This window comes from Rhinolophus sinicus, linkage group LG05 (genome assembly GCF_036562045.2).
Source record: "Rhinolophus sinicus isolate RSC01 linkage group LG05, ASM3656204v1, whole genome shotgun sequence".
NCBI lineage: Eukaryota > Metazoa > Chordata > Mammalia > Chiroptera > Rhinolophidae > Rhinolophus > Rhinolophus sinicus.
The window spans coordinates 79,113,950-79,137,536 of NC_133755.1; the positions used below are offsets into that span (position 1 = coordinate 79,113,950).

A 23,587-nucleotide genomic window follows, 5' to 3' on the forward strand; every position below is an offset into this window, starting at 1 on the left:
TGTGTGGAGTACATTCTGTAAAAAGATTTTTATTAAAACATAGATAATATACAATATTACATTAGTTTCAGGTGTACACCATAGTGATTCAACATTTATATGCCTAAAGAGGTGATCACCATGATAAGTCCAGCAACCTATCTGACACCATACTACTCTATCACAATTTTATTGACAATATTCCCCATGCTGTACATTACATCCCCGTGACTTGTTTGTTTTATACCTGGAAATTTGGACTACTTATTCTCCTTCACTGTTTTTTCACCCTTTTAAAAATTTTTCAATCACAATTGACATTCAATATTATTTTGTATCAATTTCAGGCATACAGCATAATGATTAGACATTTATATCATTTAAGAAGTGATCCCCCTGACTAGTCTAGTGCCCACCTAGCACTATACATAGTTATTACCATATTATTGACTATATTCCCTGTGCTTTACTTTACATCCCCATAACTATTTTGTAACTCAAATTTTACTTCTTAATCCCTTCACCTGTTTCACCCCACCCCCCAACACCTATCCCATCTGGAAACCATCACCTTGTTCCCTGAATCTGTGAGTCTGCTTCTATTTCGTTTGTTTGTTTTGTTCTTTAGATTTCATATATAAGTGAGATCATGTGGTATTTGTCTGTCTGAGTGGGTGGAGGCCTCCTTGTAAGCTATCCACATGCTTCGGATCCTAAGGCCGCAGCAGATCAACAAAAGGAGGACACCACCTTCTATGCCCAAGAAGGTGGTGTGCCAGCTGGAGGCTCGAGTCTCCCAGGCAAACCGCGCCTCCCGTTCCCGGTGTCGCTCCTCATGGGCCTCCCGGCGCTGGGCTCTCACGCACAAACCGCTCCACCATGCTTTGGTAGGTTTTGGCCGGCACCGCACTCTGCTTACGAAGCTGAGCTTTTATACGTGTAAACTGCTCCAGTACATTCCGGAGAGTTTCAGCCGACACCATACCCTGCTCGCTGCGCCATTTGTCGTGCAGGGAGTCCTGCAGGGTCTCTGGTCCCGCTCCCCACACAAGAACGCAGGATATGGTGAGGCCAAAGGAACACCCACGGAGCCATAGGTAGGGGAGCCATACCACTACGGTCTCACTGGAGGCTGGGTTTACTGGACGTGCGACCTGCTGTCCGTTTTGTCTGCAACCCACCGACGACTCTCTTTCAGTCTCCTCCACTCTCCTCGGCTCTCCTTCGTAGCCGCAGCAGTTATATTAGTGGCTAATGGCTCAATGGCTACAGCTGACGGCCAACCGGCCACAGCCGACGGCCATCTACTACCCGAGCCAGCACCCCTCCACGTGAGGCCGAGAGCCTGTAAACTACTTTCTGGGGCTCTGCCCCCACAGTCGGTGAGGCCGCGGAGCCGGGAGGCGCGGGCCAGCGCGCCCCAGAGCTGCGTCGAGGCGCGGCCGGGTGGCGCTGCGGGCGGCACTCGGCTGTGGCGCCACCCAGCGCCGGCTCCCGCAGGACGCACGGCGCCGAGCCCGGCGCCAGCGACGCGCCCCGCTGGGCCTCGCACCGCAGGGCCGGGGCCGCGCAGGGTGGCCAGCAGCGGCGCGCCGCTTTCAAGGTGAAGCCGCCTCGGCCAGGGCCAGGTGGCAGCGGAAGTGGTGCGGCGGCCTGTGCGGGCGCAGGTGGCGCCCCGCCGGCAGCCCCAGGGCCCAGCTGTCAGTCAGAGTCGGCAGATAGCACAGGACAAGGACAAAGAGGACCGGCTGCAGGGAGGGCCAGTCAGAGAAGCCCAGCAGGAGGAAGCGCTCCTCTGTGCTGTGTTTGGCCTAAAGGAGGAAACCTCCCAGAATGTTTGGAAGGACGAAATATAAAAGGGTGACATTACTCCTTACAAGCAAAGGAAAACCCGGGCACGTGGAGTGTGTGGGGGAAGGGATGGAAGTCCGCACAATACTCAGCTGTCGACTGTAATCTCGTTTACAAATCTAGATCCTTAGTTTAGGAGACAGCCAGATATTCGTATACTTCAGTGGCTGTATGTAACAGATTCTGTGAGGAAGGTAGTAGAATCTCCATCTTATAGGTGTACGAACTTGGGCTCAGAATGGCTACATTGTCCCAAGGCCATAGCTAGTGAGCAGCCCTGTGGGACTTGTACTCAGGCCTGTCTGATCTCCACCTCAGTGCTCTTTCAACTGCTTCCCTGGTCCTGGTTGTATTCCAAGGGCCAAAGTAGAAATCTAATCTTCCTCCCACATGATCGCCCTTCAGGCATTTGAAGACAGATTTTACTCTGAGCCTCAGTCTTCCTTCTCTGAACTGTGTAGTGCCTATAAACAAGTGCAATATTCCAGGCTTGGTGTCACCGATACTTTGGAAGATAGGAACTATCACCTTCTTTATTTCAGGTGTTCTACTTCTATTGATACAACCTATTACACTGCTGTCTACTGAGAGCTCATCTATGGTGAGTCTCTCTTCCAGGCTGCTTCCAATATCCGTGCCCCTCCTGTTTATAATCTAGTGTGATGGTCATGATCAACACAGACCAGCACATGTGAACCAACCTTTAAATAAGAGTTGTCTGGGTCGAGGAAAGAAACACTGAAAAACGACTTGACTTGAAGCTGATGGACCCTTTCAATGAAAAGTGAAATCACGTCAGAGCTACAAACAGTAGCAGATTTTAAAATAAAAACCTGAGTATGATTGCATTGATAATCTACTCATTCATCCATCCATTAAATTGAGAGTCTCCTAAGTTCCAACTACTCTGTGGTACAGAGGTGAGTAACGTGGGCATATTCCTATTCTCACAGAACCTACAGTCTTGTGGGGAAAACACAATCAACCATAGTCCCTTAATTGTTTTCTAAAATTCTTATGTTCTTTAAGTAGAAAGCTATAAGTATGAACCAAGTTGTATTTTTATTTCTATTACTGCTCAGAACAAACTGGTTTTAGGTGTCAGAATGACATTTTTTTACATTTGGTTATTTTATTTTATATTTGACATTAATGTATTCAACAACTAACTTCCAGAATCTTCCAATCTTTTCTCTTTTAGTTTAGTTTTTATGTTCTCTTTTGAATTGGAGTAAGGAATAGCTCCCTTAATCTGTCCTGAGATGTTGAATACCTAGAGGGAACATTTTATCCTAAACAGAGGCTCAATTTGTTCCATGATATATGGTATTGTCTACCTTTCTTCAGTTCTTTTCTTGAGCAATTCTGTCTCTAATTTACATTCTTTTATCTCTTCCAAATATCAGGATCATGTGTCCAGTCAACGTTTACTTTAGATATTTTTCTTAAAGGAACTCAACCTCTTCTTTGTTCCACATATTTAGATTCATTGGAACATAACATATTTAGCATCTAGTTAAGTATATTTAAAACAATGTTAAGGGACTAGTGGTAATATTTGCATTCGTTGACTTCTATAACGTAAACAAAACAGAAATTGATTGCTAAATATAACTCTCTTCCTGGCTCCATTAAATTGCAAGTTTTAGAAAATACATTTTAAACCCACTTAAAGGGATTTAAATGGATTTTATACTCATTGAAATATTTAAAGGGATGTGCTTTTCTTTTCCATGGATTCGTTCTTCTTAAATACCATATCTGAAACCTGCCCAAATCTGTGGTCTCTAATTCGTACATGTGAAGTGTGTTTTGAGTTAATACTTTGAACGTGTTAACTCAGATACTTCATTAACTTTCCATTTATATAGTTCATTAAAAACAGTTGTTTGAATCCCTAAAATAATAACTAAATATTTTTTCTTTTCAAGTTGTTGTTATGTGATGCACAGGTTATTCATTGCCTGTTGTCTTTCACTTTTTTTTTCAGTAAAAGAAGCCTTGAGCCCTATAAAATTTAACAGATGTGGTTTCCCAGAAACTATGCATACCAGAAACTATGCAAACCAGTGAGCTATCGGTGTCTGCAGGTGGGGATATTGTTGGTATGGCTGACATGACAGTGGAATTGGTGAACGATGGAAAGCAAGCTTCTTGGTTCACTTACAAATATAATATATACAGGTAGGCATTTGCAATCAATTTCAATTGATTTTTCCAGGGAATAAGTACTTCTTTATTTTTGCTACTCATTCATATGAACATTTCTATAAGGTATATAATAACTATGTTTGAAATAAGTCACATACATATTTACTTGGATACAGTGTTTTAAATATGGACTGGATAGCAGAACTGTTTAGTCAATTGAAAACTGGTTGTGGAATGCCGTGAATTTATTAGTCCTGCTGCATTCAAGTTAGGAGATGGAATCTATATTCGTAATTATCTCACACAGTCCAGAAACTATGTTGTCCATCCATTTGGATCAGATGACTTCCTATCTACTAGTCATCAAATTGAAGAGAAACAAATATTTTATAAATTTCAATTGTAATAATTTTTTTCACTATTAAGTTTTATGATACAAATGTAGAATGTAAAAATGATATAATATAAAGTCGAACATACTCTGGTACGATAGCTGTGTGGTGTTGGGAAAAAACATAATTACTAATACTAGATCTCAGTTGTCTTATTTTTTCATGAAATGCTTCATTTTCTTCTTTCTCTGTAACTTAATTAAATGTAGCTAGTGACCTATTTACATAAAATGTTTCTGGAAAAGTTTGCTTTTGTTAATAAAATTCTTATTCTTTTTCCCAATAGCCATCCTATATCTCTTCTTTTTGTTTCTTTTGTGTGTTTGTCACATGCTAACAAAATTCACTTTGTCTTTAATGCTTCCTTGACTGTGTTTCTTCCCTTTGCCATGATCGCTTAGTCTATTCTGATTGTCGTCCTGTTTCTGTAATTCATGCAGGACTACTTATCTACTAGGTAGGGTCTGGATTTGGTACTGCTTCCATTATATTTTTTATGTTCAATTCACCTACCTACTCCCACCTCACTCCAGCATCTCTGAGGAGTGGAACTTGAGACGTTGGGGTCTGGGCCAGAGTGTGGTGTCCCAGAAATTTAGGGCTCTGAGAATAGATGTAAGCAAACTACAGGTTTTGCATAGAGACAAAGGTATGATTTAGGAAGCAGTATTTTGGGGAGATGACAGATCTAAAATTAAGAAAACTGTCCAAATCAGTCATAAGTCAAAAGGGACTAGGCTAGGAAGAAAAGAGAAAAAGGGGTACTATTTTAACAGAAACCTGGGAAGCCACAGGAGACAAGTCGGCAGTGGTCCGGCGCCAGGCTTTGCAGCGCTGTGCTTTGGAGAGTCTCCGAGGCCTTAGAAATACACAGGGAGCAGTCGAAGACAACTACCCAGGAGGGACTCCTGCTTTGGCTCCTTGCGCTCTTTCTGTTGCAAAACTTCATCACCCTGTGTTTTTATTTTCTCATTCTACTGTTCTTTTCATGGCAGCCTCAAGGATCCCAGTCCCTACTCCTGCGTAATTCCTTAATCTGTGTCTCCAAAGGGTAGTATTCTCTTCAATGATGCAGCTGTCTGCTGATCACCTTCACTTGTGTGTCGAACCCACACTTCAAATTCACTGGACATCTCCACTCGGATATATATTAGACCTACACCTCAAATGTATTGCTTTTAAACCAATCATGCTCTCCCAAATCCACTTCCAGTATTTAATGTTTCTGATTCCCAGATTCAAGTCTCATAAATCAGTGGTCCTCAGACTTCTAGGTTACTCGGCAAAATCAATTTGGAAACCAATATAGGACTGAAGGTTTCTTATTTTACTGACTAATAGCATCACACAAAAAAAAACACTCAAACACGTGAAATTATAACATTGACTCAACATGTGTTAACAAGAAAGTTCATGAGAAAAGTAGGAAGCAATACAGTCTCAGAATAAGAGATACATCTTCAGAAAACAGTTGAAAGATTTACACTAATGTGTTTACACAGACATATTTTTCTCATGATAAAACAGCACTGTTTTACACTCCTTTACTTACGAACTATTTCTCTAAATTTTCTTTTCATCATCACTCTCATATATATCTGGTCAATTCTATCTCTAAAAACTCTTTCATGCACTTATTTTAACTTGCTTGTTTTTGTGTGGAGTACATTTTGTAAAAAGATTTTTATTAAAACATAGATAATATACAATATTACATTAGTTTCAGGTGTACACCATAGTGATTCAACATTTATATGCCTAAAGAGGTGATCACCATGGTAAGTCCAGCAACCTATCTGACACCATACTACTCTATCACAATTTTATTGACAATATTCCCCATGCTGTACATTACATCCCCGTGACTTGTTTGTTTTATACCTGGAAATTTGGACTACTTATTCTCCTTCACTGTTTTTTCACCCTTTTAAAAATTTTTCAATCACAATTGACATTCAATATTATTTTGTATCAATTTCAGGCGTACAGCATAATGATTAGACATTTATATCATTTAAGAAGTGATCCCCCTGACTAGTCTAGTGCCCACCTAGCACTATACATAGTTATTACCATATTATTGACTATATTCCCTGTGCTTTACTTTACATCCCCATAACTATTTTGTAACTCAAATTTTACTTCTTAATCCCTTCACCTGTTTCACCCCACCCCCCAACACCTATCCCATCTGGAAACCATCACCTTGTTCCCTGAATCTGTGAGTCTGCTTCTATTTCGTTTGTTTGTTTTGTTCTTTAGATTTCATATATAAGTGAGCTCATGTGGTATTTGTCTTTGTCTGACTTGTTTCACTTATGTAATACCTTCCAGGTCTATCCATGTAGTCACAAATGGTAAGATTTCTTTTTTATGGCCAAGTAATATTCCACTGTATACTTGTGTATGTACCACATCTTCTTTATCCAGTCGTCTGTTGATGGACACAAATTGCTTCCACATCTTGGCTATTGTGACTAATGCTGCAATGAACATAGGGGTACATATATCTTTTCAAATTAGTGTTTTGGATTTCTTTGGATCAACACCCGGAAGTGGAATTGCTGGGTCATAAAATAGTTCTAGTCTTAATTTTTTTTTAAGACTTTTTTTTTATTATTGGGGAAGGGGAACAGGACTTTATTGGGGAACAGTGTGTACTTCCAAGTTAAGTTGTTCTCCTTTCAATCTTAGTTGTGGAGGGCACAGCTCAGCTCCAGGTCCAGTTGCCGTTGTTAGTTGCAGGGGGCGCAGCCCACCATCCCTTGTGGGAGTCAAACCGGCTACCTCATGGTTGAGAGGACATGCTCCAACCAACTGAGCCATCTGGCCACCTGGGAGCTGAACAGCAGCTAATTGACTTCATTCTAGTTACGGAGGGCGCAGCTCCCTGGCCCATGTGGGAATCGAACGGGCAGCCCCGTTGCCTAGAGCTCACGCTCTAACCAACTGACCCACCCCTCTGTCCTGTTCTTAATTTTTTTGAGGAACCTCCATACTGTTTTTCTATAGCAGCTGCACCAATTTGCAATCCCACCAACAGTGCATGAGGTCTCCCTTTTCTCCACATCCTTGGCAACATTTGTTTGTAAATTTATTGATGATAGCCATTCTGACAAGTGTGAGGTGATATTGTGGTTTTAATTTGCGTTTCTCTGATGATTAATGACACTGAACATTTTTTCATATGTCTCTTTATTTGTTTGTCTTGTTCCTTTGTTGCTTTCAGTTTTATATCCCACATTATCAGTGAAGTCATATGGTTCTCGACTTTTCCTGGCTGACTTATTTCACTTAGCATAATAATAAAAAGATTCATACATGTTGTTGCAAATTTCATATGTCTATTGTCCATCTGTTTGTCCTCTTTGGATAAATGTCTGTTCTAGTCTCTATCCACTTCTAAATTGGATTGTTAGTTTTTTTAGTGTTAAGTTGTGTGAGTTCTTTATGAACTTTAGTTATTAAACACTTATTGGATATATCATTGGTGAATAGCTCCCATTCAGTAGGATGTCTTTTTGATTTGTTGATGGTTTCTTTTGCTGTGCAAAAACTTTTTAGTTTGATGGAGTCCCATTTGTTTACGTTTTCTTTTGTTTCCATTGCCTGAGGAGACATATCAATAAAAAAATTACTAAGGGTAATGTCTGAGACTTTATTCTTCTAGGCACTTTCGGGTTTCAGGTCTTGCATTTAAGTCTTTAATCCATTTTGAGTTTATTCTTGTAATGAAGTAAGAAAGTGGCCTAGTTTCCTTTTTTGCACGTGTGAGTTCTGACAATTAAGTTTGTAAACTCATCCTAGAAAAAGCGCTACATACTTAATTGCTGAATATCACTATGGTCACCTTCGAAGTACTCCCCTTGGGAAGCTATGCACCAATGCCAGTGCCTAGTCCACCCTTCAAAGCAATTTTGGAACTCTTTCTCTGGAATGGCCATCAGAGCTGTGGTCGTATTACCCTTGATGTCCTGAATGTCATCAAAATGTCTTCCTCTCAATATTTCCTTTATCTTCGGGTAAAGAAAGAAGTCGCTGGGGGTCAGTTCAGGTGAGTATGGAGGGTGTTCCAATACAGTCATTTGTTTACTGGCTAAAAACTCCCTCACAGACAGTGCCCTGTGAGCTGGTGCATTGTCCTGATGCAAGAGCCATGAATTATTGGCGAAAAGTTCAGGTCATCTAACTGTTTCACACAGCCCTTTCAGTACTTCCAAATAGTAAACTTAGTTAACTATTTGTTCAATGGTACCAATTCATAATGAGTAATCTCTCTGATATAGAAAAACATTAGCAACATCGTTGCAACAAGTTTGCGAACTTAATTACAGACCTCGTTATCTGTCCAGTTTTGCCAACACCGTTTATTGTATTTGCCCCATTGTATATTTTTGCCTCCTTTTTCATAGGTTAATTAACCATATAGGCAAGGGTTTATTTCTGGGCTGTTTATTCTGTTCCATTGATCTATATGTCTGTTTTTTATACCAGTATCATGCTGTTTTGATAACTGTAGTCTTGTAGTATAGTTTGATATCAGGTAGCATGATACCTGCAGCTTTGTACTTCTTTCTCAAGATTGCTGTGGCTATTGGGGTCTTTTGTGGTTCCATAGGAATTTTAGGATTATTCGTTCTAGTTCTAGTAATGCGTTTGGTAGTTTGATAGGGATTGCATTGAATATGTAGATTGCTCTGGATAGTATGGACATTTTAATGATGTTAATTCTTCCTATTTATGGGCACAGTACATGCTTCCACTTATATATTTCTTTTTCAATTTCATTCTTCAATGTCTTATCATTTTCCAAGTACAATCTTTTATGTCCTTAGTTAAATATATTCCTAGGTATTTTTGATGCAATTGTAAATAGGATTGTTTTCTTAATTTCTTTCTGATAGTTCATTATTGGTGTATAAAATGCAACCAATCTCTGAATATTAATTTTGTATCCTACTACTTTACCAAAAATATTTGTCAGTTGAAATAGACTTTTGGTTGAATCTTAGGGTTCTCTCTCTATAGTATCATGCCACCTGCAAATAATCAAAGTTTTACTTCTTCTTTTCAATTTTATTTTTTAATTAAAGTTTATCGGGGTTTCAATTGTTAGTAAAGTTACATAAATTTCAGGTATACAATTCTGTATTACATCCTCTATGAATCACATTGTGTGTTCACCACCCAGAGTCAGTTCTCCTCCGTCACCATATATTTGATCCCCTTTACCCTCACTGCCACCCCCCTCACCCTTTACCCTCTGGTAACCACGGAACTATTGTCTGTATCTATCAGTTTTTGTTTCTCATTTGCTTCTCTTGTTCTTTTGTTGTTTTTGGTTTATATACCACATATCAGTGAAATCATATGTTTCTCTACTTTTCCTGTATGATTTATTTCGCTTAGCATTATAATTTCAACATCCATTCATGTTGTCACAAATGGTCCTGTTTCATCTTTTCTAACCGCCGAATAGTATTCCATTGTGTATATATACCACAACTTCTTTATCCATTCATCTATGGAAGGACATTTTGGTTGTTTCCATGTCTTGGCCCCCATAAATAAAGCTGCAATGAACATTGGAACACGCTTGTCTTTATGGATAAATGTTTTCAGATTTTTTGGGTAGATACCCAGGAGAGGGACTGCTGACTCCTATGGTAATTCTATTCGTAATTTTTTGAGGAACCTCCACACTGCCTTCCATAACAGCTGCACCAGTCTGCATTCCCACCAACAGTGTATGAGGGTTCCTTTTTCTCCACAGCCTCTCCAACACTTGTTACTATTTGTCTGGATGATACCATTCCAACTGGGGTGAGGTGATGTCTCATGTGGTTTTTATTTCCATTTCTCTGATATTAGTGATGTTGAGCATTTTTTCATATATCTGTTTGCCATTTATGTATGCTCTTTGGAGAAATGTCTCTTCAGATCCCCTGCCCATTTTTCAATTGGATTGTTTGTATTTTTGTTCTTGAGTTGTATGAGTTCCTTATATATTTTTTATATGAGCCCCTTATCAGAGGCACTGTTAACAAAAACCTTCCCCCATTCAGTTGGTTGTCTGTTTATTTTATCGATGGTTTCTTTTGATGTGCAGAAGCTTTTAAGTTTGTTATAGTCCCATTCATTTATTTTAGCTTTTACTTCCCTTGCCTTTGGAGTCAAATTCATAAAATGCTCTTTGAACCCAAGGTCCATAAGTTTAGTACTTATGTTACCTTCTATGCAGTTTATTTTTTTCGGTCTTATGCTTAAGTCTTTGATCATTTTGAATTAATTTTGGTACATGGTGACAGACAGCAGGCCAGTTTCATTCTTTTGCATGTGGCTTTCCGACTCTGCCAGCACCATTCATTGAAGAGGCTGTCCTTTCTCCACTGAATGTTTTTTGCTTTTTGCCAAAAATCATCTGTCCATATTTATGTAGTTTTATTTCTGGGTTCTCCATTCTATTCCATTGGTCTATGTGTCTGTTTTTCTGCCAATACCATGCTGTTTTGATTATTGTAGCCCTGTAGTATAAGCTGAAGTCAGGGAGTGTGATACCTCCAGTATTGTTCTTTTTTCTTAAGATTGCTTTGGGGTCTTTCGTACTTCCAAACAAATCTGATGATTTTTTGTTCTATTTCTTTTAAGAATGCCATTGGGATTTTGATGGGGATTGCATTAAATCTGTATATTGCTTTGGGTAATATGGTCATTTTAACTATGTTGATTCTTCCAATCCATAAGCATGGAATATCTTTCCATTTCTTTGTGTCTTCTTCAATTTCTTTCAAAAATGTCTTATAGTTTTCAGCATATAGGTCCTTCACATCCTTGGTTAAGTTTATTCCTAGGTATTTTATTCTTTTTGCTGCAATTGCAAAAGGAATTGTTTTTTGTATTTCTTTTTCTGAGATTTCATTGTTAGTATATAGGAATGCAATGGACTTTTGTACATTGATTTTGTAGCCAGCAACTTTACTGTATTCGTTGATTGTTTCTAATAGCTTTTTGGTGGAGTCTTTAGGGTTTTCTATATATAGCATCATGTCATCTGCAAAGAGTGATAATTTAACTTCTTCATTCCCAATTTGGATGCCTTTTATTTCTTTCTCTTGCCTGATTGCTCTGGCAAGGACTTCCAACACTATGTTGAAAAGCAGAGGTGATAGGGGACAGCCCTGTCGTGTTCCTGAACGTAGAGCAAAGGGCTTCAGTTTTTCACCATTAATTATGAGATTAGCTGAGGGCTTGTCATATATGGCCTTTATTATGTTAAGGTATTTTCCTTCTATACCTATTTTATTAAGTGTTTTAATCATAAATGGATGTTGTATCTTGTCAAATGCTTTTTCTGCATCAATTGATATAATCATATGATTTTTGTCTTTTATTTTGTTTATGTGATGTATCACATTGATGGATTTGCAGATGTTGAACCATCCTTGTGCCCCGGGGATGAACCCCACTTGGTCGTGATGAATAATCTTTTTAATGCATTGTTGTATTCGATTTGCTAGAATTTTGTTTAGGATTTTTGCATCTGTATTCATCAGAGATATTGGTCTGTAGTTTTCTTTTTGTGTGTTGTCTTTACCAGGTTTTGGTATCAGGGTAATGTTGGCCTCATAAAATGAGTTTGGGAGTACTGTCTCTTCTTCAATTTTTTGGAAGAGTTTGAGTAGGATTGATATTAGATCCTCTTTGAAGGTTTGGAAGAATTCACTAGTGAAGCCATCTGGTCCCGGACTTTTGCTTTTGGGAAGGTTTTGGATGACTGATTCAATTTCGTTACTGGTGATCGGTTTGTTTAGATTTTTCAGTTCTTCATTGTTCAGGCTTGGCAGCCTATATGTTTCTAGGAACTTGTCCATTTCTTCTAGGTTATTGAGTTTGGTGGCATATAGTCCTTCACAGTATTCTTGGATGATCCTTTGTATTTCTGTGGTGTCCGTGATAACTTTCCATTTTTCATTTCTGATTTTGTTAATTAGTATCATCTCTCTTTATCTTAGTGAGTCTAGCCAAGGGTTTGTCAATTTTGTTAATCTTTTCAAAGAACCAGCTCTTTGTCACATTAATTTTTTCTATTGTCTTTTTGTTCTCTATTTCATTTAGTTCTGCTCTGATTTTTGTTATTTCCTTTCTTCTGCTGACCTTGGGTTTCACTTGTTCTTCTTTTTCTAGTTCTTTAAGGTGTAACATGAGGTTATTTATTTGGGATTTTTCTTGCTTCTTGAGATAGGCCTGTAATGATATAAATTTCCCTCTTAAAACTGCTTTTGCTGCATCCAAAAAATTTTGGTAGGATGTATTTTCATTGTCATTTGTTTCTATGTATCTTTTGATCTCTCCTCTAATTTCTTCTTTGACCCAGTCGTTCTTTAAAAGTATGATGTTTCACAATGGGATTTATAGATGATGTAACACAGAATTGTACACCTGAAATCTATGTAATTTTACTAACAATTGTCACCCCAATAAATTTAAAAAAAAAAAATGTTGTTTAATCTCCATGTGTTTGTGTTTTTTCCTGCTTTCTTGTTGCAGTTGATATCCAATTTCAAAGCCTTGTGATCAGAGAATACGCTTGGTATGATTTCAATCTTCTTCAATTGGCTGAGGCTGATTTTATGTCCCAATATATGGTCTATCCTTGAGAATGTTCCATGTACACTAGAAAAGAATGTATAGTCTGATGTTTTAGGTTGAAGTGCTCTATAAATGTCAATTATGTCCATTTCATCTAATGTGTCATTTAGGGCTGCTATTTCGTTCTTTATTTTTTGTTTGGATGATCTATCCATAGCTGTCAATGATGTATTTAAGTCCCCTAGTATAATTGTGTTTTGGTCAATTTCTCCCTTTAGTTCTGTTAGTAGTTGCTTAGTATATTTCGGTGCTCCCTGACTGGGGGCCTAAATATTGATGACTGTTATGTCTTCTTGTTGTAAAGTCCTCCTTACCATTATGAAATGTCCATCTTTGTCTCTTGTTATCTTTTTCACCCTGAAGTCTGTTTCATCTGATATCATTATGGCTACACCTGATTTTCTCTGGGTACCATTTGCTTGGAGTATCAATTTCCACCCTTTCACTTTGAGTCTATGCTTGTCCTTGTAGCTGAGATGTGTCTCTTGGAGACAGCATATGGTTGGGTTTAGTTTTTTGATCCAATCTGCTACTCTGTGCCGTTTTATTGGTGAGTTCAGTCCATTTACATTTAGGGTGATTATTGATATGTGAGGATTTCCTGTCATTCTATCTTTAGTTTTCTGGTAAGGCTGTGTCTCCATTGTTTCTTTGCCTTTTTGTCGTTGTCTATTATTCCTGTGTGGTAATATTCTATGATGTTTCCCTCTGTTTCTTCTTTTATTACAGTATATATTTCAGCTCTGGATTTTTTTTTTTGAGTGGTTACCCTTAAGTTTATGTAAAAGAAAGTTTGATATTTAGAGTATTCCATTTTCTTTAGCACGCTTACTTTCTCCATTCCCATATTCTGGTTCTGGCCTTTACTCTCCCCCTTTTTATGTTTTGGTTGCCACAAATTGTCCCTGTTGATGGCAGTCGAATAGCCTCCTTTAGTATTTCTCGTAGTGCAGGTCGTGTATTAGAAAATTCCCTTAGCTTCTGTATGTCTAGAAAGGTCTTTATTCCTCCTTCATATCTAAAGGATATCTTTGCTGGGTATATTATTCTTGGCTCATAATTTCTCTCTTTCAATAGTTTGAATATTTGGTTCCACTCCCTCCTGGCTTGTAGAGTTTCTGCTGAAAAATATGATGATAATCTAATGGGCTTTCCTTTGTAGGTTACCGTCTTCTTTTCCCTGCCTTCCTTGAGGGTTCTTTCTTTGTTGTTGATTTTAGACAGCTTCAATACAATGTGCCTTGGAGAAGGCCCGTTGGGATTGAGGTAACTAGGTGTTCTTTTTGCTTCTTGGATTCGAGGATCCACTTCTGTGCACAAGTTTGGGAAGTTCTCATCGACAATTTGTTTGAATATATTCTCTGTTCCCTTCTCTCTTTCTTCTCCTTCTGATATGCCCATTATTCTTATATTGCTCTTTCTGATGGAGTCAGAAAGTTCTTGTAGAGTTCTTTCATTTCTTTTAAGTCTCAAGTCTCTTTCTTCTTCCATCTGTGTCATTTCCAGGTTTCTATCCTCGATGTCACTGATTCTTCCCTCCATCTGGTGAACTCTACTTCCTAAGCTGCCTATTTCATTCTTAATTTCCTCTGTTGAGTTCTTAATCTCCAGAAATTGTATTTGGTTCTTTTTAAAATTTCAATCTCTTTGGTAAAATGCTCATGTTTCTCTTTGGTTGTGTTTCTGAGTTCATTAAACTGCCTTTCTGTGTTTTCTTGCAGCTCGTTGAGTTTTTACAGAACTGCAATCTTGAATTCTCTGTCATTTAAGTCACATATTTCCATATCTTTAAGTTCCTTTTCTGGAGATTTTTCATTTTCTTTCTGAGCTGTCTTGTTGCCTTGGTTATTCACGGCAATTAGTGATTTATTATTTCTCTTCCTAGACATCTACAGTAGTGGGAGCTGCCACAGGTTGACAGGAAGAGGTCTCTCTTTTGTTTTCCAGTAAGTGTTGGTAGAATATTTTATTCTCTCTCCAACTGCAGCCCTTTTTTCTCTCTCACCATGTAGTGTTATGTTTTATCTGCACTCTTCCAGCTTCTCACACAATGGGGGGATTCCCTGGAAGGCGGGCTTCTCCTCTGTTGACAGTTTGCCTGGGTCATAGGGCCCCGCTTCTCTGTGGTGATGCGGAGAGCTTTTGAAGTTCCAAAGCTCTTCCTGCACTAGATTCAGCGCCTGTGAGTTTCAGCAGTTCTGTTTACTCCTGCAGGGATCCGCCCAGATGGGTGGGGACAGGAGTGGGGTGAGTTGTGAGAGGTGGCCCAGAGTACTGGCAGCGACCACGATCACAGCCAGTCCTGCTTCCACAGCTCCCTCCCCTTTGCCAGAACTAGTTGGGCTGCAAATCTGTGTCTACAGATGACAGTTCTCAAAACAGCAAATTTCCTGTTGTTTTGCTCTGACACTGCTACTGTTCCTCTTCTAGCACCGGGCAGGTGGGGGCAGGGCGAGCTCTGGGAGGGGAGGGAGCGGGCGGCTAGTCTCAGTGCCTAAGGCTCCGAGGGCTTAAAGCACCGTTTTCAGCCTTCTTCCCTCAGTCTTTGTTCTGAGGTCTCTGCCATGAGCGTTGGGTTCAGCCGTGTTATATGCTGTCCCCTCAGCCCTGTGGGCCACAAGCGGAGCCCTAGCAGTCCGAGTTCTTCCCTCTCCCGCAGCTGTGGTGGTTCCAGGAAGCAGCGAGCTCGGCGCACTGAGCTAGGTCTGCGTCCTGTGCCCGCGAGGCTCCGTCTCTGCACTTATCCCTTCCCTCCTCCCCTGCTCGCGCAATTTGCTCCCCTTTAGGTGAGTTCAGTAATGTGACTCTTCATCTTGCCTGTGTGCTGTGCAGGGAGTCCTTTGTGGAGTTATAGCTGTTTAATTTGTTGTAAATTCTAAGAGAGATTTCCAGAAGCTCACCTCCCGCTGTCATTTGATGACGTCTCTAGATGAAAGTTTTTTAAATTATATTTTTGGCATAAACTTTGATTTTGCAAATGAATATATGTAACTTACATAAGTTCTAAAGCATAGTTGTGTCAAAACGAACACTCATGTTTTTTACATTTTTATAACGGCTTTATTGCATAAATACGTATATGGTCCTAAACACTATAGTGTTCAGTTTTGCTTGTATTTATTTCTGTTTAGAACATTTATGTTGTAGACCATAACATTACCTTTAATAGAGTGAATATGTTACATCTCTAAATTAAACAATAAGTAACATACATTAGTACCATTCAGTAAATTGCTTTCACCAAACATTAAGTTCTCATAGTTAAACTTCAGACTCTGAAAATGACAAGATGAGATGTCAGAGGGTTCCTAAATGCCTCTTTCCCTGTTGAAAATCTTCAAGTACCTCATATCTGCATTTAGACTAGGTTTCATTTATTTTAAAAAGTGAACATACTCTGAATTTGAAAGTAGCATATCTCTTTCCCTCTGTAGTTTTGCTTGTTTTTAAGACTTATAAAGCGTGTCATACTTTATGTAGTCTTCTTGGTCTTGGTTTTTTTCATTCAATAGGTTGCTAGTATATTGATCCACATTGTTGCTTGTAGGTATAATCCATCTATTTTTACTGCTAATGATACTGTACACTTCAGTTATGTATTTACCTATTGCTAAAAGGTATTTGAGTTGCTTTAGTTTGGCGTGTCCATTTTCAATTTGGATAGGTATTTTTAGATTGTCCTTTGAGAGTGGACAAGGTGTTTGTTTGTTTGTTTGTTTGTTTGTTTTCCTTTCCAACCTTCAATAAATGAGAATTCACAGTAACATTTTGATTGGGTTTGGCTGGCATTCCTGAAGCAATATTCTAGATCTCATAGTAGTTTTACAAACTCTTTCATTGGCATTATTAGAGAGATGCGAAAGGGGCCTCTGCTCCAGGGAGGACTCAACTGGGGGCAGTGACTAGCCCAATAGCGCCCTATCACTAGGGCCGAGTTGGGAGGTTTGTAGATATCTGAGACATTGGTTTAATAACCTGGCAATATCTCCATAGTGTGATATTTGATCTTGGCAGGCTTCCTGAATTTGATAAAAAGGCAAATGAAAAGAGATCTTTCTGTTCTGCCTCTGAAACAATTTCCATATCATGGCCCAGAGGGGCAAAAAGATTGATAATGTGGTAAGAAGCAAGGAAGAGGTCAGGTCCCAAGAAGAAATCCTACCTGTGGTCAGTGAAGGGCACCAGATGTCTCGGACCGTCCTCACCCTGGCTTTGGGCTGGGAGGCAATTTCACATAGGAAAGGAGGAGAGAGAGGAGGGGGAAGATCAGAGACCAGATTTTTTATTCTGTTACTTGAAAGGACACTGTTTCTCAGAAACCAGGTCCTCTCTGGGCAGGGAATCCCCTGAATTATTTTTTCCTGGAGGGATCACAGGCTTGCCCTTGGGGTAACTCTATGCTGGAAATCCCCAGCTCCAGTGGGCGGTGCCTCTATTTGCACGTGGAGTTGCATGGCAGTCGCACTTTGAACACTCACAGTCCTGGGGGAGCAGTTTTCATCTACGTTTGCAGCAGGCTGTGACCTCCCTCCAGGCTCTGGCCCTGCAATCACAGGCTCTTTGCTCACCTCTACCAAGTAGGGAAATACATGCTGGTCCAGTCTGGGTGTGCCACCCAGGGATACACCTGCGTACATATAGGCCCTGAAACTCTCTTTGCTCTCCCTCATCCTAAGGTCCCTCGTACCCTCTGCTTTCCTTTAGCTCTCTGTATTCCTTCCCCCAACTAGTTTGCTTAGCAGCTACTACTAAAATGACTGTGGGCGAGTTAGCTTCTTTCTTATCAATAAGGATACTGACATTTACCTCATTAGAATGCTAGAACAGCTAATGAGTTTCCGTTTAATAATGCCTTGTGCAATTCCTGAAACATAATAAATACTCGCTAAATAGTTTCCATTTTTATTCACTTACTTATTCATTCATCCATTTAGTAAATATTTACTATTTACAGCGCCAGACAGCTTGTCCAAGAAGTGCTGAAGATACAAGTTAATGGAGTCACAATCCTGACCCTCAAGATTCCTACTCTTTAATGGGGGTAAAGGACAAGTAAGCAGATAATCCCATTGCTGGAGAAAAGTGCTCCGAGAGGCTTCCAGAGAGAGTATGAAAGGACAGAAGAGCTGCTACGTACGTTGCATATTCTTATAAACTTCATGGAGTTGGGGCAGAGTTGGAGGGAAAGGCGTGCTCAGTGACCTGGTGGCAGAGAGCTTGGCATGTTCAAGGGTAGGCAGAGAGTTCAGGGAACCGTGCATGGAAGCAGCTAAATGACCAGCTCTGCAGCTCAGATCTGGGCTGGAAGGTATAGATCTGGGGGCATCAGCAGACATATACTATTACTGGGAAATGTCATTCCTGGGCTCTCCTTCTTGGAGCTTCTGGCTAAGGGTCTCTGCTTCCCCTGAGAATGAACTGGCCCCAAGATGGTGTAGGCTACTGAGGCAAGAATGGAAAACAAGGAAAGGTACGAGAAGAGAGTCATTTAATTCTAAACAGCTTTAGACATCTACTCTCCTTCTTCTTTCCCTGAAATGACGGGACGATCTGAGAGGGTAACGGGTGCAGGTAAAATTTGAAATGTGAAAGCAGTTTACTTCAGTCAGGCACATACAGCTTTTACTTTCTCTTTTCCCAGGCCCATCCCCCATCCCTTTCCTGCTGCAGGGCTTCCTGTTTATCATCCTCAACCTGATCTGACATTTTCTGCCTAGTCACTGGTGATGTCTCAGAATACCCAAAGCCTATTGGACAGTGGGTGCAGACCAGCCCCTTTCTGCTGTGCTGCCACCAAAGGTCCCAATCTTGGTTTCTAAACACGGGACAGTAGGAACCTGGAGAGGTATCTGAAAGGAGAATAAGGAACAAAGATTTCCTGCCTATTCCAACAGCACTCTTCACCCTTCGTACTCGTCCTATGTGTTTAAAGAAGCATGCCAACTCCACAAAATGCGTTCAAATAAAAATCAGCTTTTCCAATTTATATAATGAGCTTCACATAGGAGAACATTGTTCATGTTAAGCTTTTTGAAGTATTGGAATATGCTCTTGGATCCCATTACTCTATGTAGGCACTTCTGTGATCCAAGTTCTGCCAGATGGGAACCACTGGAATAATATGGGATCATTTGTGATCCATCCGTGAATGAAGGCACAGTAAAGGCATCAGTGAAAACACAGCAAACGAAGGTGATAACTTGGCCTTTTTACGGGCTTTTTACTTTGAAAACTCTGGAGAACTTTTAATAAATGCTTTTTTTAATGGGTGTTTTGGCAATGTCCGGAGAGTTGGGGATAGGGAAGTGATTCGTCTGGAATGGTAGGCAACCTCGTGGTTGAGAGCCTGTGCTCCAACCAACTGAGCCATCAGGGAGGCAGCTCAGCTCAAGGTGCCGTGTTCAAGCTTAGTTGCAGGGGGCGAAGCCCACCATCCCTTGCTGGACTCGAGTAGTTGAACCGGCAACCTTATGGTCGAGAGCCCACTGGCCCATGTGGGAATCTAACTGGCAGCCTTCGGAGTTAGAAGCATGGAGCTCCAACTGCCTGAGTCACTGGGCCAGCCCTGGATTCTTTTTTGAAGTTTGATTCTGAACCTTCAGCTATGACTCTGGAGCATCCTGTGAGAGCGTTTGGCCTGTCTGACACCAGTGAATCTCCTGCAGTTGTGCTACAACCTACTACAGTATCTGTAGTCACACAGCAGCCTAGCCGACTGTCCCCCGTGTCTTTCCTTAAGGAAAGAAAAGTGTGTAGGACTGTGCCTCTTTGGGACTTTGCTTATCTTTATGTTTTACACCTTATGTCTCTCTGTCTGGTCCCCAAAAGATGGTTTGCAGCCAATGACAAGTAAGATTCCCCACAGGGGGAACAACTCAAGCCAGGCGGACCGAGTGGGGACCCCCAATGAGCTGCCTTAGAAGATCCAAAAAGGAGCCTTGCCTCTCCTTCCCCCCTGCCTGGGAAAAGCTGTTGCCGGCTCTGGCTTTTCCCTCGCACCTGTTTGTGAGAGAAGTCATGAGGAAAACAAAGATCAGTCCTCTCCAGTTATCTCAACAGAGCTGTTACAATATGAGAGACTTGACCCTGAGAAGGTACATACCTTAGGTAAGACATCATGGGACTTTGTGCTCCGGCTGTTTACAGACAAAGGGTGATTGGAATAAACATTTTTCTGCTATGATGTATGAGTCTCACTGACCATGTAAGAAACAATGTTACTTTCTTGTATTTGTATACCTATCAATAAAACCTCCAGTGTGCCTTATTCTACGCTTCAGTCCTCTGAGACTGAGAGGCCCCCTGGCCTTCTGAGATTTAAACTACATTAAGTCTCTGTTTGTTTCTTTCTTAAAACTTAACCCAAAGCCGCCCCTTCTCGCATCCTCACTGCCCGTGTTGCGCTGGACGCGACAAGTATCAGTGGAGGCATCACAGCCACACACTTTAGGAACTCGGAAGCCAGCTACAAAAACTGCAGACCTGTCAGTTACATCTGCATCAGTCATCCCAGTTCAGGCAGAGCAGTCTGTGGCAGTAACGCTGGAACCATCCGTGACAAAAACCCTGGATTCTTTTGCAACAGCAGCAGTGCCTACTACAACAGTAGCGCTGATGTCATCTGAACCAGCTGTACCAATGTCAGTGGCGTATCAGATAAAGTCTGAAATCTTCAAAGAGCACACCTCCAGAGCCATCAAAGGTCATTTTAGAGTCTCCAGTAGCAGAAGTGCTGGAGCCATCAGAAACCTTTGCGGTATCATCAGAGACACCTACTGAGGCACACCCTGAGCCAAGCACGTCAACAACAATGGATTTTCCAGTCATCTGCAACTGAAGTACTAAGATTGCCGGAGCAGCCTGTAGAAGTACCATCAGAGATTGCAGATTCATCCATGATAAGATCGCAGGAGTTCCTGGAGCTGCCCAAGACCACAGCATTGGCGCTGCCAGAGTCATCGGTGGCCTCAGTGATGCAGTGGCCGGGGCCACCTGCGACCTCCATGCCGGAGTTGCATGGCCCCCTGTGACTCCAGTGCTGGAGTTACCTGGGCCTTCTGCTACCCTGGTGCCAGAGTTACCAGCGCCCATTTCTACCCCAGTGCCTGAGTTGCTAGGGCCCCCTGCGACAGCAGTGCCTGAGTTGCCAGGGCCCTCTGTGACATCAGTGCCACAGTTGTCACAGGAACTGCCACGGCTTCCAGCACCTCCAGGGGTTTGGAGCCACCACAGGAGGTACCAGAGCCACCTGTATTGGCACAGGATTTGCCAGGGCTGCCTGTGGTGACAGCAGCAGTAGAGTCGCAGGGTCAGCCTGCTGTAAGAGTAGCAGCAGAGTTGACCGAGCAACCTGTGACGACAACAGAGTTGGAGCAACCTGTGGGGATGACAACGATGGAACATCCTGGGCAGCCTGAGGTGACAACGGCAACAGGGTTGCTGGGGCAGCCTGAGGCAGCGATGGTGCTGGAGTTGCCAGGGCAGCCTTCATTTAGTGGGGCCCTGGAGTTCTCGGGGCAGTCTGAGGCAGCTGGAGCACTGGAGCTCTGGGGGCAGCCTCTGGCAGCAGGGGTGCTGGAGTTGCCTGGGCAACCTGTGGCAGCTGTGGTGCTGGGGATCCCTTTTCAGTGTGTGGTGACAACGGAGCTGTCAACGATGATGACCGTGTTTTAGTCCTTGGAGGTGCCCTTGATGACAGTGCTGGAATCCTATACCGTATTTCCCCAAAAATAAGACCAGATCTTATATTAATTTTTGCTCCAAAAGACACATTAGGGCTTATTTTCAGGGGATGTCTTATTTTTTCATGTACAACAATCTACATTTATTCAAACACAGTCATGTCATCTTCTTCTGGAACATCATCATAACTCTCCAAACCCCGAATTCCGGCTTGAATTTCTGGTGACTCCATTTCCTGTAGAACCAGTGGCCCCAATCTCTCATGTCCAGCAATAGAGTTAAGAATGATGGTCCACACAAAAGCGACAAAAAATTGCAGCCACCAAAATTCAGAAAACGTTTATTTATTTCACATGAGTGCATTAAGTACATCTGTTACAATGCATGACATATTGAATTATGAAGATTCGTATTAGACACAACCACGTCCATTCGTTATTGAGTGCGCGCATAATTTGTGCATTGTGTCTGTACTTGGATTGGTCATTCGGCAATAAGTCTCGAGTTCATCTGTTTACATAGGCATTTACCTCTCGTCCAAAGGTGCTCACTTGGGTATTTACAAATACTTAATTATAATTTATATTATCATTTATTTTAAGTATTCATGTCAATAATAGTATTTATTTATATTTAATTATATACTATTATTATTATTATTTTATAATTCAATATGTCCATCGTGTGTTGCAACAGATGTACTAAATGCATCCGTCCGGCAGATGATCTTAACTGGGACTTATATTTTGGGTAAGGCTTATATTACGAGCATCCTGAACAATCATGGTAGAGCTTATTTCTGGTTAGGTCTCATTTTCTGGGAAATATCGTAATACAGTAGCACAGGAGCTGCTTACTACATTAGTGGGGGAGACTTCTATAACAGTAAGATGGATCTCTTGATGGCCCAAGAATCCCATATGTTAGCTTCTGACACCATGGAGACCCATATGTTAGCATTCAACACCATGGACTCCCAGATGTTTGCCACCAGGTCCATGGACTCCCAGATGTTAGCAACCAGCTCCATGGACTCCCAGATGTTAGCCACCAGCACCATGGACTCCCAGATGTTAGCAATCAGCTCTATGGATTCCCAGGTGCTAGCATCTGGCACTATGGACTCTCAAATGTTAGCTTACGGCACCATGGATACCCAGATGTTAGCATCTAGTACCCAAAGTTATGCTATGTTGGGTTCAAAATCTCCTGATCCCTACAGGTTAGCTCAGGATCCCTCTAGGTTAGGTCATGACCCTTACAGGCTAGGTCATGATGCCTATATGTTAGGGCAAGACCCCCATAGATTAGGCCATGATCCCTACGGACTAACTTCCGATCCCTATAGCATGTCACGTAGACCTTAAAGGATAGCACCCAGGTCCTATAGAATAGCTCCCAGACCATATAGATTAGCACCTAGACCCTTGATGTTAGCATCTAGACGGTCTATGATGATGTCCTATGCTGCAGAACATTCCATGATGTCATCTTATGAACACTCTATGATGTCTTATGGGTAGTCTGTGATGCCCCTTGTGGCTGAGGGCTCTATGATGTCAGCTTACGAGTGCTCCATGATGTCCATGGGTGCCAACCAGTCTATGATGTCATCATCCTCTATTGCTGACCAGTCTGTAATGTCATCTTATACTGCTGATCATTCAGTGATGTCTATGGCAGCTGATTCTTACATCGGTTCTTATACTGATACATACACAGAGGCATATATGGTGCCACCTTTGCTTCCTGAAGAGCCTCCAACAATGCCGCCATTTCCACCTGAGGAGCCACCCATGACACCACCATTGTCTCCTAAGGAACCACTGGAGGATCCAGCATTATCCACTGAGCAGTCAGCATTAACAGCTGAAAATGCTTGG

The 23,587-nt window shown here is 41.3% G+C and overlaps 1 long non-coding RNA gene across 3 annotated transcripts; it reads left to right on the forward strand.

The window, feature by feature from the left end:
• The first annotated feature begins 1,978 nt into the window (after positions 1 to 1,978).
• Positions 1,979 to 20,349, forward strand: LOC141571608 (uncharacterized). 3 transcript variants are annotated; one of them, XR_012496510.1, is made up of 4 exons: positions 1,979 to 2,431; positions 3,821 to 4,014; positions 17,977 to 18,155; positions 18,664 to 20,349. It is a non-coding gene; the product is annotated as an uncharacterized LOC141571608 (long non-coding RNA). The 3 variants fall into 3 exon arrangements; XR_012496509.1 differs by lacking the exon at positions 1,979 to 2,431 and adding an exon at positions 2,493 to 2,750; XR_012496508.1 differs by lacking the exons at positions 1,979 to 2,431; positions 3,821 to 4,014 and adding an exon at positions 15,527 to 15,808.
• Positions 20,350 to 23,587: the final 3,238 nt, after the last annotated feature.